The 17,334-nt window shown below is 36.7% G+C and overlaps 1 protein-coding gene across 1 annotated transcript in view; it reads right to left on the reverse strand.

Annotated features, from left to right (window-relative positions):
• Nucleotides 1-17,334, reverse strand: part of LOC113061898 (leucine-rich repeat and fibronectin type III domain-containing protein 1-like protein) — a 145,382-nt gene that overhangs the window by 38,568 nt on the left and 89,480 nt on the right. The window lies entirely within an intron of this gene.

The following is a 17,334-nucleotide window of genomic DNA, read 5'->3' on the forward strand; positions in this document are numbered from 1 at the left end:
GACCAATGGCAGACAAGGGGAGTGGTCAGGAAACCTGTGTTGTTGTTTTTGCAGATCTGTTTGGTGATGCTTGTGCTTCATGAATGATACACTTCACTTTAGAAAAGAGTCACAATGAATAACAACATCTTTGTACCACGTTATCCAGCTTCAGGTGTGATCACCATGATAACCTGCATGTAATTGGCATTTATTTTTCATTAAATGCTAAAGGAAGTGGGATGAAATCCTCAAAAACGCAATTCAGTTAAAAAAAAAAAAAAAAAAAAAAAAAATCAATCAATATGGCTGGAGGATGTGTAATTTCTCAAGTATAATCATGAAAATTGCAATAAACTATCTCAGAGAAGTCTACAGAAAAATGCATGGCCTTCTGTGTGTCTCCTCACTACAGGCAATAAGCTTGATTTTTTTTTGTTTCAGCCTGTTAGTGACAACTTCACAAGGACCTCGTTTCTGCCTCAATTCAATATTTATCGAATGAAAGTGGAAAACTTGTCTAATTTCCCTTTGCTGGGGAATTATTGGCATTCTTGCTTCTGGTCGATTACTCTCTGTCGCTGTGGCCAGTTCATTTTTTTCCCCTGTGCTCGTTGACGTGTGTTGTGTGGGAGCGTTTGTAACATCTGTGCAGGGCTTTAAATGAATGTTTAAGATAATGCATGAGGACGTTACGATGCATTGCCAGTATTGAAAAGTAGACACTGTGATACAACCAAACAAAACAATGTAGAAAACAAAGACTAAATAATAGTGAGGAAAACATTAAATCAGATAGATGATAGGACATCTAATAGAGTTATGCTTACTGATATGCTTGGGAAAAAAACACCATCAGCCGTTATTATACAGCAGAAGAGTCTCATCACCATTCCACAGTTTATGCAGATATCACTGATTCCTTGCATGAAGAAAAATACATTTTCTCCAAATTATGTGAAAAAAAAAAAAAAATATTGGAATGTTGTTATAAACTGTTCTTAAAACTGAAACTGTTCTTAAACTGTGTGTGCTCTTGTTTCTGTGTCATATCAGGACACAACTCTGTATAATGACATGGGTATGACACAGGTATTACAAGGAGAGGGTGACTTATGAGGACATAACCCATGTCCCCATTTTTCAAAACACTTATAAATCACAAAGAATGAGTTTTTTTGAGAAAGTAAAAATGCAGAAAGTTTCCTGTGAGGGTTAGGGTTAGGTGTAGGGTTGGTGAAGGGAGATAGAATATACAGTTTGTACAGAATAAAAACCATTACACCTATGGGATGAACACACTTTACACAAAAACAAACGTGTGTGTATGTGTGTACGTGTATAGCAACACGTACACACAGTCTTGATATGTAATGCAGTATGTCTCATATATTACATTTCTGGTTGTGTCAGATCACATTTTTCTATTCCAATGTGCTACTTTTCCTTTGATTTTGTTTTTTATGTAAACGTAAGATGCCAGATGGATGTGTATAACCATTGTGCTTACATTACTAGTATTTTGTAAGGCAGTGTCAAGTTAAAAGGATTTCAACTTTTACATTCAGCTCCGCTCATGTCAGTTCCACAACAGCGGACAGCAACATTGTGAGCGGCATCTAAGACTTACTTTCTTCTGAATTATCCTTTTGCTGCAGCCTCTAGAAACCATCGAAATGATCAAATTACAAATTCACAGATCGTACTGTACACCACTAAAACTATTTTCAGATTAAATGGTTTTCTCCAGATGGCCAGTTTCGTTCTCAATGCTCGTCGGGTACATTTTTTTGCGTGGTCTTGCCCTCAGATCAATAGCTTCAGGGAAGCGATCTCAAAAGCCCTGTCTGGGAACATTCCCTCCAAACCTAATATTATGTAACTGAATCATAGTTCATGAATTTTATGTTTGGTCCTCTAGACTGAGTGGTGTTGGTGTTTTCTCTCTGTGAGCGAGGGTTTCTACCACTAAACCAGTGAAATCGAAAACTACTCACGATACTCACACACCCTGTTCCAAACATTCATGTATTTAGTTATTTAGTCCTTTAGCAATCTATTTTTTAAATACCTTATCTCATCTTTAATTATATTAATCCAGTTACTGAGTAAAACATCTGATTTTAGAGTGCAAAATTAAACCAAATTGAAACATTATTATTATTATTATTATTATTATTATTATTATTATTATTATTATTATTATTATTATGCTTCCTTCTTTTTCTCTACAATTAATATTAATAATTCAACAGTTTTATCATGTCAAATGATATTTGATATAATACCTGAAAATTATAACAAATTTATAACATTATTAAGACAATTATAAAGACATGTAATAACATAGTAATGCAATGTTGTGAATTACAGTTTTAGTCATTTATTATCAAAAACATTTACAATTATTTCCAATCAGTGTTATTTTGTTATCATTGATATTACTATTATAATTTCCGTTAATTTATTTTCCATTATCATTTTAATTTTAGTTTAGGTTTTAGTATTTTTCCTTAACATTTTTTTATTTTTTTAGTGGGTATTCTGTTTTATTTTATTTTTTTTATGTAAATTATTTAGTACTTCAAATTAAAACTTTTTTAGATTTTACTTTATTTCAGTTAAAGTTTAGTTCAAGTAATGGTTTTTATGGTTTTAGTTTTAGTTAATGTCAACCCTGTTTTGAAACAAACAATCATATACTTTAAACACACATTCATGTGGATAATGTATTCTTAGGGCGAGCTATATTCTTTGACTTGAAAGTCTGAAAAACAAAAAGTTAATCACAAAAAGATGATTAATAACAATGCAATGATGTCATCATTAAGTGACTTGTTTAAACCTGGCGGGGCGTCCTTTAAAACAGCCAGGACTTTGTGAAACTCAGCGGAAGTCGTACTGCGGCTGATTGCTATTTGATTTGCCACACAGCTTGATTTGTTTTGTGCCACATCATGCTGCAGAAGTGAGAAGATGCCCCGAGGAGATGCTTTTGAGTGTCGGGATTTCATCCGTTAGAAGCTGAGAGTTGACTGCACTGACAAAAAAGATGAAAGTGTTTAAAATTCGGGCTGTGTCTTTGGGAAGTTCGAAGAGGAGGAGGGAATATCCCAGTGGGGCGAGCGAGAAGTTGTGTGCTGAACCTGTGAAATGAATTATTACCGAGAGCTAATTAAAACTCACACTGACACGTGCAAAGGTATATATATATATATATATATATATATATATATATATATATATATATACACCCTCACATGCACACATGTGCAAACACAGAGCTCTTTGCCATTAGAGGGTTAGGTAAGCGCCTCTGAGCTGCCGGCAGACTTTTACACATTAATCTTGTGGTTTAATGCAGGAGCGATTTCCATGCCACGATTCATTTCCCCTCATCCTTCTGCTTGCCGATCTCGGAGCCCGACTCTGTTCTCCTCACTCTTTCATCTGCGTCTGATGGTTTTGAGAGAAATCTGCAGTGCCACTTCCCTCTGGATGCAGAGATGAAAATCACTGTCCTCGTTCGGAAATCACAGACAGTTCTCCTGAAATGACGGCTTCAACCGGATCACAAACTACACATTTGCTGTCCGTTAGCCTGTGTATTGATTAGTTCTTCTTGTCATCTTTGTTCAATCTTATAGGACGAGTGCCCTCGCTGTAGAGATCTGGCGTGATTACCTCCCACAATAGTTCTCTACTCCGCCCCATCTGTAATTCTTCTCGTTTTCTCCCGTTCCCTGCTGGTGAATCTTAATTAGGATCTGACTAGGCCACGGGCCTGTGAGCATCAAAGACTAGAAATCAATCTGAGATTGAGAGAGATACGCGTGGAGGACTTCTGACTGTCGAGAGCTGCCATCTGCAGACCTGCTGAATCATGGTCCCTCTCACTCCGGGGAAGTGTGATTGCTTCCCCCCTCCGTCATTCCTTCTCTACACTCCACTTCTTGCTCTAATCTCTTCCTTTGTCCTCAGAACCCACCGGTCACTTATCCACTCCCTTCTCAGAGTCTGTTTTCATGTTTTTGAGCTGGCTATCAGTCTTTGCTCTTCTCTGTTCATGTCTCATTTCATAGTGGCCGCACTATATACACAACATATCCCACATGCCGTCCTCAAACACAGTTTTTTTCTCTTTGTCCTTTTCTCATACTTGCCTTTCCAGTCTTGTCTGTTCCTTGCTCTGTACATTTCCTGTCCTTTTTCTTTAATATTTTGTCAAGTTCCTTTTCTATTATATTCTTTTACCTTGTGCCCATTTCCTGTCCTTTCCAATCTTCTTGCTGTCCTGTCCAGTCCACAGTTCCTGTCCCTTTGCTTTCTTTTCCCTGTCATGCCCATTTCATTTCATTTTATTTCCTTTCCTATTCTCTTTCCTGTCATGCACACTCCCAATTTCCTCTCCTGTTCACGATCCTTTACTTTGTCTCTTTCCTGTCCAGTAGAGTCCATAGTTCCTGTCCCTTTCCTATATTTTCATGTCTTCCTGTTTTCATTTCATTTCCTAGACATTTCCTTTCATTTGATTTTCTTTCCTTTTCTTTTTCCTGTCCAATCCAATCCCAAGTTCCTGTCCCTTTCCTTTCCTTTTTGTCTTCTTCCATTCTGTGCAATTCCGTTCATTTTCTGTCCTGCTCATTTCCTTTCATTTTCTTTGCTGTCCTGTACACTCCCGATTTCCTGTCCTGTTCCAGATGCTTTACTATGCCTTTTTCCTGTTCAGCCCAGTCCGTAGTTCCTGCCAATTTTCTTTTATTTTCATGTATTTTTCATTCCCCGTCTTGGACATTTCCTTTCATTTGATTTTCTTTCCTTTTCTCTTTCATGTCCTGTGCGGTCCTCATTTCCTGTCTCGTTCATGTCCCTTTCCTTTCCTTTCCTTTCCTTTCCTTTCCTTTCCTTTCCAGCACCTGTCTTCTATTTTGTCTCCTTCCTGTTTTCTGCAGTCCCCTTCATTGCCTTTCATTTTATACATGTTCCTGTCCTGCTCCGTCCGGCCCATTTCCTTTCTTTTGATTTAATTTTCTTCCTGCCTCATCTTCAGTTCCTCTCCTTTTTATGCCATGTCTCATTACTTTGCTTTCCTTTCCTTTCCCCATTCCATTGCTTTCCTTTCTTTTGTCCTGTAATTTTCCTTTCCTTTCCTTTCCTTTCCTTTCCTTTCCTTTCCTTTCCTTTCCTTTCCTTTCCTTTCCTTTCCTTTCCTTTCCTTTCCTTTCCTTTCCTTTCCTTTCCTCATTTGCTTCTCATTGGTGGTGTAGTTTTGGATGTGCCTGGCGACATGGAAAGACAGCCTGTTCTGGTTAGCAGACATCCACTCATTGCCTTGACACCCTCACACATGTGCACACACATGCAAAATTGCATATTTTATCCCAAAACAGTCCAATAAGATGCCAGCAGTCAGAAAGATGGGCAGGTCTCCTTACACAACATACACACATGCAAGCAAATATAGAAGCAGCTATGCAAATATACTCATTCTCACACACTCGTATATTTCCCATCCAGAAAGATGAAGTGGGTTAGGTTGTGTTGGCTTTTTGGCACATTACAGCGGGAACAGATGGCCAGGACTGGATCACGTCCCGACTACAGTTCTTCAGGGAGTGGCACGCAGAAGGACTGGGGATCTTCAGCCATCCGCCCGGCTGAAACCTCTCTCATTTCAGTTTAAGAGCTGACAAATGTCACTCCATCTATGTTTCTCTCTTTCTCTCTTGTTTTATTCCCATTCTCTTTCTCTCACTGTCTCTCTCCCAGGTTGCTGCATCTTAATTTCAAACCCTCTTCCAATAAGATGGATATAATTTTAACTAATTAATAGATCAAGGTATGCAGACTGTTTGATGCGCCTCGGATCATAGGAGGGAGGGGTCTTTAGCCCCCTTCCAATGAATTTCCCATTTCATGCTCACTTGTTATGTTAACTATTATTCAACATGGCGTGATGAATTGTTGCAATTGTTCAATTTAATCCTCACAAACGTCTTCAATCATCTTTGAGTAATCAGGTCTGACATGCTCATTAATTATAAGAACTAATGCTTTTTTTTTTCTATCATATTCAATGGCGCATATGCTTTGAATAGAGAATAATTTGCAAGTTCCAAAAGCTAAGAACACATTACATGACCAAACGTATGTGGAAACGTGTATGTGCTTCTTAAAAAATTATAATTTTAAAACCATAGGCCTCAACAGGGATTTGATCGTGCCTTTCAGCTATAACAGCTTCTGCTCTTCTGGAAAGGCTTTCCACTCGGTGTTGGAACACTGTTCAAGTTGCGGCAGAGATTTACTCTCATTTAGGCACAATGACTCACAGTCAGCGGTCCAATTCATCTCCAAGGTGTTCAGTGGGCTTTGTCCATGCTGGACTCAGCAAACCATTTCTTCATGGACTCCGCTTTGTGTACAGGGGACATTATCAGACTGAAACAGAACAGGTTCCACAAAATTATGTTTGTCATTCTACAAAAACATGTCAATTTTATGCCATTATATTTGATTTTATGCACCTGCTAGTAATGAGTATTGCTGAATTAGACCAATCTGTTAATTAGAAGGAGATTTCCACATTCATTTGGCAATGTAGATTTTCCATTTTGCAAATAATCAATTTAGAGACATATTTCGTCAGCTATGGTGTGTTGTATCATACATGGTGTTTATCGTTCAGTTAAAACGATGGAATTTTGAACTATACCAAGAGGCTAAATAATGAAATGAAATTAATTTATATATATATATATATATATATATATATATATATATATATATATATATATATATGCTCCTAATTTAATGCACTCATTTGTTAAGTTTAATTATGGAAGAAATATGTTAAAATTATGTAAAATAAATAATGCCACTAATAATACATTTAATGCAGTTGCTAATGATTCCCTGGGAACACATGATATGTAAAAATTGATTGCACTGTAAGTCGCTTTGGATAAAAGCGTCTGCTAAATGCATAAATGCAAATGCCCCCGAAATTCAAGATATTAGGGAAAACATACATGAATAAATGACTGAATGGATCACCCATTGATACATTGACAAATTCTATGTTAAATCAAACATATTTCTTTCTAAAGCTTTTTTTCTTTTTGCATTGTCTTTTCTCATTAAACACAATAATGTAATTATAATATAATATAATATAGTTATTCAGGCTGAATTCAATCTGATTTGAGCATTCATTGCCTCAAATTACAGCTTCAAATTGCAATGAAAGCTTGACTATATCTGGCCAATTCAACTGAACCGCAGGGACTCGTTTCCCATAAATGAGCCCTATATAGTCTGCCAAGCACTAGTGTGCCTATAAAAACAAACCTGCCTTTACTTTGATGACCTGCTGCTGTCAAGCCAAGTCTAAAAAAAACAGCCCAAAACACTTTATTGGACAGAATTCATCACTCCGCTCTGACGGACCGTAAGGAAGTAAAAAAAGTGTTGGATAAAAACATTGCAATATCTCTCCTCCAAGCGAGGAACATGATCAATTCCATCACATGTACAGAGAAATGACTCAGAGTGGGGAGGGAAGTCACCATTACCTCCTAATAGGTAATGACCGCTTTCACTCTCTTCTGCTCTTTCTTTCAGCCCCTTTCTCTCTGTCTGATGACAGTCATCTAATGGAGACTAAGCAGGATCATTCCCCAGCTCTTTAAAACACATCCCGCCACACTCTTTAATTCAATAGCTCTTTTCCCCCATTCCATCTGGGGCAGTGCTGATGATGTTTACTCCCTTCGAAGCAGACAGCGGCAGAACAAAAGGGAAAACACGCAATTGTCACCAGTCTCTTCAAAAAGCCATTTTGAGCATCAATCTTGTTTTCATTTTCTCTTTTTTCAGTCGACACGATCCGTGGTCAATAGAGCCGGTAGCAGTGTCAAACTCCCCGCGTCAGCCGAGGTGTTTGGTTAAAGATAAATTGGCAGGGATGTGCTCGTCCTTGGCAGGTTATACATCACGTGGATGCATTTCCTCTTAAAGTTGGAGGAACACAGCGGCAGAGAGACAGCTAAGTACATCAGTAAATACAGTGGATATAGATGTGCCTTAAAACCCGGATTCACTGTGCAATTAAATCTGATCTCAATCTACATTAAAATATCTAGAAATGTGATGGAGATGTTTTGTTTTAGCTAACTGAACAAGGAATTTATTGTAGATAAAACTGCAGTTTACAAACAACGACACTAGCAGATTCTTTATACATCCTGGATGAGAGCCGTTTCAGATGAGAGCTTCATTCAAAATGGGCTGGAAATGACCAAATAGTGCAGTATGGGGGAATGGAAACATCATTTCTAAAAGAGATCCACAAGGGTGCTACTATTATGCCATTATTAAGGTTCCTGATGTTGTTTTAGGAATCTCCTACAATAGGTTTGCCTGCATGCAAAAAAAAAAAAAAAAAAAAAGGAACAAAAAATAGCTTTTGTTTTCTCAAAATATGCATTTAATATCACCTTATTTTCCAATGGTTCTCAAATAATTCATTCAAAGCAGTTCTAAGACTCTCTCTAAATCCCTCCGTTCCTTACTCAGCTCTGATTGGTCAGATGACCCAGTCTTGTCAGAAACGGTTCACCAACTGACATATTTTGAACGCTCAATAGAAAATGTAAACATCTATTATTTATCATACTTGGAGGCTGTGATTCAGTGGAGACAGTTGGTCAAATAAACTGGCAAATGTGTTACCCCGTGACGAGGAGCTGTCACAGAAGTGGTATTTGAATTACTGACGACTCTTTTAAGCTGTTCAGAGTCGGTTCCTTCTTTTGGGAGACAATGACTTTATTTATAGTACCCTTTTGACTTAACAGCTTTGCAGATTGTTTACATTCACATATAGCTACATTACACATTGCATGAAAGGCTACCCTTATGAAACAAAAATATATTGCAGTATATTGGAAAAGATTATGTAATATATTAGGCATTTATTCTTATATATATTTAATTTTTTTCCAATATATTGCAATATATTGAAAGCGGCAATCATTTGTATATTTTGCAATATATTATATAATATATGTATCATCAATATATTATTAAATGTATTCAAATATATAAAATATTAGAAAATAAAAAGGGAAAATAATATATAAAAATATATCACAATATATTTTAAGAAATATATTGGTAAATATATTTTCCTTTTGTAAGGCTATATTCGGAATGGCATAATAGGAGCACTTCAAAAAAGTTATTTTTGCATTTTAGGGCTTTCAAAGTTAGTATGTTCATGAAATATGTTTTTATTTATTTACCAAAAAAAAATCCAGGAATACAGAAAAGATGAGAAACCGTCAGAAAATCCTTCAGCTACTCAATGAACCTGGAGAAACCTTAAAACCTGGAGAACTGAAGTGAAGAGGCAATGCAGTTCAGTGCACGTAAGTGTTATCAAACCACGCTGACACCTCAACATCATCACCTCCACTCGAAAATAGCCCGTGTCTACACATAACACGGATGCGACTGAACGGGAAACTTCGTCTTGCAATTGCAAGACTGTAAGTGAGAAATAAATAGAAAGAGGAGAGAGACTGACAAACAGCAGCCCCTTTAGATGAGATTTGATTAAGATCAGATGTTCTCTGCTGCCATACTGCTGGCATCATCCCATCTGATAAACCATCTCCTCCAATCCCTCTCTCGCTCGCTCTCTCTCTCTGTACTTTCAGTCACTGTTTCACTGCTTGAAAAATGGTGGAACTGCAAAGGATCAATATTTTCCCTCATGTCCTTCTTTCATGCTACACTTCCTAAAAAGGTCGGTAATTTATTAAATCTTAGTGAGAACATGATTCTTTATCAGTGTGTTTAAGACACTGTTTACAACTTTTTCATTCTCTTCACTGATTCACTCATATTGATTTTTTAGTGGGTAGTCTAAAGGCCTGACGCTGCTAAGCAAAACAAATGTATATTTTAATAAGTTTTAATAAACTGATATTATATATCAATCCTAAAAAGGTGTTAAGAATGAAACACTCGCAGGTACAGAGTTTGCATTTGAAGACACAATGCAGAATAGTATTATTGCTGGAATATAGATATGTCGCAGCAGATGGGCTTTGAACCCGCAGCAGGAGAGCAGTTCTCGACACTTAGCAGAAAATGAGGAGTCATCCCTCAGTGGGACATTAGGGCTAAACCCTTAGCGTCAAATGAATACTCAGGGATCTGTCTTAAATTCAGCCCAGTTGGGGCCTCAGTCTGTCAGGAGTTCGAGTCCAGCGTTAACCATGTCAGAGACAGCAGAGTCATGACCCACATACATCTGCTGGTGTGTGACGTTATCAGAGCCCCGGAGGAGAGGAAGGAGCCCAGGGATCCAACTGAGAGCAAGGTGTAAATTCACATCTGCTCAGGAAACAGGGAAGGTGAGAATGAAGATGGTGTCTGGTGCTCTTGGTGTGTTCTGTGAATGATAGCAGGAGAGTTAAGCAGCTAATGAGAATATCGATAGGCACTGGTTACCTTGTGGCTGGCTGTGAGAGCTGTTTGGGGTTTTTGGATGACTTAAGGCAGAGTGAATGTTATGAATGAATAACTTGTTTTGAGTTTATAGAAAAGAATGGACGGCCAGAAACAGAGTTATGATTGGCACACTCGCTCCTCCTGACACAATACTGGAAACTTGGAACTAAAAGTAAACAACCTGCAGATATTTTTTCATTATAAAACCCCCTTTCAAAATATTTAATGTGATTAGACCTTACATTTAATTAAATATAATGTGAGATGAACTCATATTAAAAAATCCAGTCGATACGAAAATCTGATAATTTTAACATATTATGGTCAATAATCGATAAATTGCTGAATTTAAAGTTCTACACTATAATTATCACAAAAACTAAATACTAAAATGGGTTGTTTTATGAACTAAAAGTAATACAATTTTTCAATCAGCTAATAAAAAAAAAATCTAATATAAAAACATCTAACTACCTAAAATTTATATCAGGCAATAACCGATATGGAACCGATATATGTCTCTTTAGAATAATACAAAATTACCAACCTCAATTTAAGTCAAAATTATGAAGTAATAAGTAAAAAAAAAAAAAACAAACAAAAAAAAAAACACTCATTTAACTTTTATTATCTAATATCTAAACATCTATCAGCCAATAGTCTCAGTCTCAGATGTCACATCCACAGACCATTGGCTAAACGTCTGATGCATATTGCACACAGAAGTGGAATCACTTCAGGAGTTTCGAAGTCATTGTTGGATTGGTTGAATTATACCGGATATCCAGTAGACATGCGTGTTTACAACTGTGATGACGAGCGCTTATCGGGATCAACTAAATGCTTCTGGGGGACAGTTCTCCTCTGGCTGGACAAATAATATCTAAAAATATAATTATCACAAATTAATAAACTGCAGGATTGTGGTGTGCATTGAACTGCTGATCTGCATTGTTAGCTGCAAACGTTTACTGATAGTCTGAACATCAGAACTTTTACCATAAGAAATATGAGCTGTATGAAGCAGCCGGAGAACCTCAGGCTTTAGCACTGCGGGGCATTGTGGATGAGAGCATCTGTCTGTACATCCTCTTCCCCGTCCAGCCAGAGGGGATTGAGGGAGAGATTCTCACTAGCTCTCTTCAGCGTTTAAACAGATGTGGCCTCCAGCTCCAAGAGTTACACACACGCTCTCTCTAACTAATACAGATACACATGCACACACCACCTAGCCCTGGCAGGGAGGAAAGGAAAGGATGCCCTCAGAAATACATGAGACGCACTGGCAGGAGAGATAAAGAAAGAGCGAGTCTGAGAGGAAGTGGATGGAGACCAGAGCTTTTCTCCATTAGGTTCAGTGTTGTTTGATAATGCAGTTGGGTAAACGATGTTCCCTGGCTACCCTCACACGCTCTCTGAGAGCCAATAAACTTCTGACACCTCTGAGCTACTACAGCATTTAAACAGAGCATGCATCGTGCCAAACGTACTTAACACCTAAATGCAGATTTTTTCATTGTCTTTAACCGTTTTTTTCTGACTCAGCAGCTCATTGGATTCATAATAGCGCTACATGCACGTGTTTGTGTGTCGGGGATAATGTCAACGAGGGAAAAGAGTGGAATAGCACACAGTCAGCGCTAGTGCTCTGATTAGAAGGAGGATCTGAAACTCTGTTGGTTTGACAGGCGGCTTGTAGAACTGCAGCTGTGCACATTCGGCTCTCACCACACCTGAATGATTACAGCGAGGTTGCTCTAAACACACACACACACACACATTCTTTGAGAAGCTGTCTTTTTCTTCGCTCTCTCAGCTAACACAATAATGGCCAAAAATGAAAACACATGCAGTTAGAAGTGGACTGAGGCTATTAGAGGGAAGGTAAAGATTGAACAATGACAAGAGCTCATCAAATGCATGACATTATCATCATCAACAGCAGCATTATTGTTACTATTATTAATATTTTGCATAATATGTTTATTATTTAACCAGATTTACTACATCTTAAAAATAAAATGTAAGTTATTTTACTGTCTTAGAATAATATAAATTATTATTTAAGTATAATTGTATCGAAAAATGGTCAAATTTTGTTATTTTGCATATATAAAATATACCACAAAAAATATCAGATTACCATTTTGGATACATTTATTTTTTGTTTAAATTTTTGTTCCATTTAGCTTTTAATTTTATTAATCTGTTTATTTTATTTCCACTTTGTATGGACATAGAGATGGATGGATTGATAGATAGATAGATAGATAGATAGATAGATAGATAGATAGATAGATAGATAGATAGATAGATAGATAGATAGATAGATAGATAGCGTCTCCCACAGTGTGACTGTAAGTTTGCATAACCGATTATCAAATTTGCTTTTTCTTTTTTATATTCTTTTATATATTTAATGTGGTATGTGTGTCAGAAGGGACAGAAACTCAGATCACAATCAAAGCAGTGTTTAAAGCGAGATATCTGTCAGACAGTACTGTCAGACCAGAGCGCTGAACAGCGAGGCGTCCTCCTACTCAATCCTGTCAGTTGTGATTTTTAGGGTTGTTGTCATGGCGAGGCTCAGCTACTCTCATCACATGACTCTGTGACATCACAGTGTCATCCTGCAGCTCTGGCCAATCAGAAGCAGCGAGTGTGAATGCAGGCTGAGGAGGATCCACCAGCAGGACCATCGAGGAGCAGATGGCTGAGGCGTCTGGGAGCTTCTGTTTCCCTTCTCAATCCATTTCTCTCTCCTTCTCTCTCTCTAGTCTTACAGCATAAGCATCAACTTTTTTTTTTTTTTTCTAAACATATGTGCATGATATTCTTATTCAAATGCAATATGTGTAACACAAGTTCTTCATTAAAGGGTTGAACCCCACCAGACACACAAACACAGTGTTACTGGAGCATATAAATCTGCAGCTAAACTTGATTTTGAAAGAAACTTCCAAACAAATTGCTCAAAACTCATTCCTTTTCTCATTACAATTGAAAATGCATTCTCTGGTTTTTAAATTTAATCGTTATCTTAAAAAAAGAAAAGAAAAAAAAAGAAAAGAAAATATTGCCTGCATAAATGCATGGATGAGCGAACAATGCGATGGAACAAACAAATAAATGACGATCAATGGTTGTCCAGTTCATCTGTGATTCTGAAATAAATAAATGCATAAAAATAATAATAAAAAATAATACAAATAAAAAAGCAAGAGCAAGCAAACAAATAAACAACCATCAAGCCCTTTGAATGTACAATGTAAAATTCAGATTTTTATAATTTTATGTAATTTAGAATTTTTTGAAATCATTTCTTTACATACTTTAATGATAAAATTTTAAAATAAAAAGAGGAGAAAAACACTCATAATGGATAAAAATACATCAACAATTTTATGTTTTCGCTAATGTTGTAACAGAAGAAAATATGGGTGAAAACTAGAGAATAACAAGGAGAAGAGAACATGAATGGTAGAAATAAACAACCCAGAGCTCCCAGAACCAAACAAACTGGATGATGTATTTGAAAAAAAAAAAAAAAAAGGATCAGGAGAGAGATAGAGAGAGAGAGAGAGAGAGAGAGAGAGAGAGAGAGAGAGACAGCAAACTACAAACAAAATGTGTTCACAGCAAATGGCCAAATCAATCAGTATGAGAAAACCTCTAAATGTCAATATTTTACTGTTTCATCCGCAGCTGCTGAAGATCGTTAATCGTCTTTAAATTGGTAAACACTGGTAAACAAGTGCCTGGTCCTCATAAACACACATCATTAGTAAAACCTCTTTAAAAGGGAAGCATCAACTAAAAGAAATGCAAAAAACTTAAATGACTGTTTTCAAACAGGTTTCCCAAACATGTGGTCATCCAAACAAATTGCCTCGTCCCATACTCACGCCATTGGTTGAGCCAATGTTTCCAGGTTGAAATGCAAATAACACAGAGCCCTAATGTGTACACTTTTTAGGGGAATAAACTACAGAAGTCTTACCTATGGTTCTCTCTACATGTTAAATTGTGAGAGTAGAAAGTATTTGAACAAGTCCTGTGGACGCCATCATGCCTGTGGACATTTTCAAGCCAAACTCTGGGGAAACATCACATAACGTAAACCCCAACACTATTAACGCTGCATGTTGAGATTTTGTAATTGTTCCCACTGGTTTCGTGGACTCTTGAAAACTCCCTAACAGCTGGAATAGAGCAAGCCTCCATTATTCCCCTGGCTGCAATGATCTTTGATGGCACCCGGGAGGACACATGCATGTGACTATTAGACAGCAGAGTCGCCCATTAGTGTTCGGGAGAGAGGCGCTGACCAATAACAGACATTAAGAAATAAGAAACAAGGAATTGGATGGAGGGATATAAAGCATCCTCTGATATTGGGGAGGCTTAATATGCACACCCACGTGTCCAGTCTCATTACACACATAAAGGTCAGAGAACAATAAAGAGGAACTGAACTGAACCGACAATTGTCTGTAATGAATCTGCAGCCATGTTTGTGACAGATCAAAGCGTTGACTGCAGTTCCCTCAATGTTGAAACCAGTCAGTGCAGGCAAACCTGTGCAAATGCAATATATATATATATATATATATATATATATATATATATATATATATATATATATATATATATATATATATATATATTAAATTACATTTACATATATTACATATATATATATATATATATATATTTTGTCATATTGATGTCAAATTCATATAGATTTGTATCTACCAGCCTGTACAAATATGTTTATGTATGCATAAAATAATTTCAGATGTATGTGTCCTGTGCATGTATATCCATCCAAAAACCCACCAATGCATGTTGATACTCTATAAGAAAATATAAAATACAGACATGAATACGTAAAATAAAATTATTAACAAAAAACCCTACATAAACCTACTGTTTTTTTTTTTTTTTGGTATATATGTTGTTTTAAATCAAGTTACCTATATAAATTAAATATATACTGTTGACAAACAGATTATTATTAACATATGTTCAACATAATATTAACATTTGTACATATACAAATTTTTACATGTTATCAACTGAAATATGACATTTTAATCTACCTAGAAAATGTTTGTGAAAATTAGATACTTCCTTATATATATATATATATATATATATATATATATATATATATATATATATATATATATATATATATATATATATATATATATATATATATATATATATATATATATTTTTTTATGTATGGGAAGGACTGAGACTAACACAAAAAAACAAAAAACAAAACAGATATTCAGTCAATGAATTCAATCAGATTAATATTGTTATTTTGTTATACTGACTAAATAAATCCTCACACTATAACTTAACATACTTGAATTCCAAATGTAGAATGTATCAGAATAAGTAGTAGTACTTTACCATTTCTTTATTACTTTCACATACAATTCCACAACACATGCTTCACATCTTCAAAACAGAGTAAAAACCTCAAAAGTGGATAACAAAAGATTTCAAAGATTGGACTGTTGTTGCAATTCTCTTGATTTTGAATGTTCAATACATGTGGTGCTGAACACAAAAGCGCTGTGAGACAAACACATTAAAGACTATAGTTGCAAAACAAACTTGAATGTTATATTTGCTTTGTTTTGTTTCTTCAAAACCCAAGTGGTCACTGTTGTCAGTGATAAAGCATTCATCATAAACCCAACCATGTGAAATCCCCATTCCAAACATGCATCATTTGTATCATGCAATATGTAGACCGGAGGAAAAAACAAAACAAGACATTTTCTGAAGGCATTATGAGGTCCGTTTCCCACTGAGGCAAGACTAGAGAAACTCTGTGAGCACGTGCTCGGTTTTTAATCACCAAAGCCATAATTGTAACACACAACGAACCAAACAACAGCCATTAGGTACAGTCTTCATGGTGTTGCATGCATGAAAAGAATGACTGTGCTCTCTGTCTAGAAGCCCTGAAGACACACAGAGGCTATCTTGCTTTCCCAGACACTAACGGGTAATTCATCAAATTATCCTTCTTCCTCAGTAACTGAGGCTGCCCTGCCAGCTCGATCCCCATTTCTCACAAATGCATAAATGAATTTCAAAACAGGGTGAGAGAGAGAGCAAAAGAGTGGGAGCTGGGGTGGAAGGTCGCAGTAAGCCAGTGTAAATGGAGTCTGTTGCCACTGGCGGAGGTAAAATAGGCAATGAATACAGAAAGATACCTCAAGAAGAGGCAGAAACGGAAACGCTTGTGCATGGGCAATCACAATGAGAGCACGATGGGATTCCATTCAGATCCAATCTGAATGCATTTATCTTTGTTTGTCCAATTCCTAATGACCGCTGCGCCTCGATGGTGCCTGTCCCCATCCTCTCTTTCCTGAACATATCTGGCACCTCTGGATGCCCTGAAGCACCTGCTGCTCATCAATGAGGGCATCCAGCCACAGACAGAGCTGCCAAATGCCATCTGCCCGACTGACCGAAGAGTTAGCATCCTCCTGCCACCACGAGTCTGGTACAGAACTGCCCCTTGCAGCCCAAAAACACAACCACATTATATCAGTGTCTTTAGCTACTTACGTGTCACCACCATTATACATTGGAGTATTCTGATGTGTATTTATTTATTTATTTATAAGGATGAATTAAATTGATCAAAAGTGATTCTGTTCAAATAAATGGTCTTCTTTTGAACTTTCGGTTCATCAAAGAATCCTGGAAAATTAAATATCAGTTTTCACAAAAATATTGGGCAGAACAACTGTTTTCAGCATTGAGAGTATTGTTCATTGAGAGTAAGTGTGTTCATCC

The sequence above is a fragment of the Carassius auratus genome, chromosome 43 (assembly GCF_003368295.1).
Source record: "Carassius auratus strain Wakin chromosome 43, ASM336829v1, whole genome shotgun sequence".
Classification (NCBI taxonomy): Eukaryota; Metazoa; Chordata; class Actinopteri; order Cypriniformes; family Cyprinidae; genus Carassius; species Carassius auratus.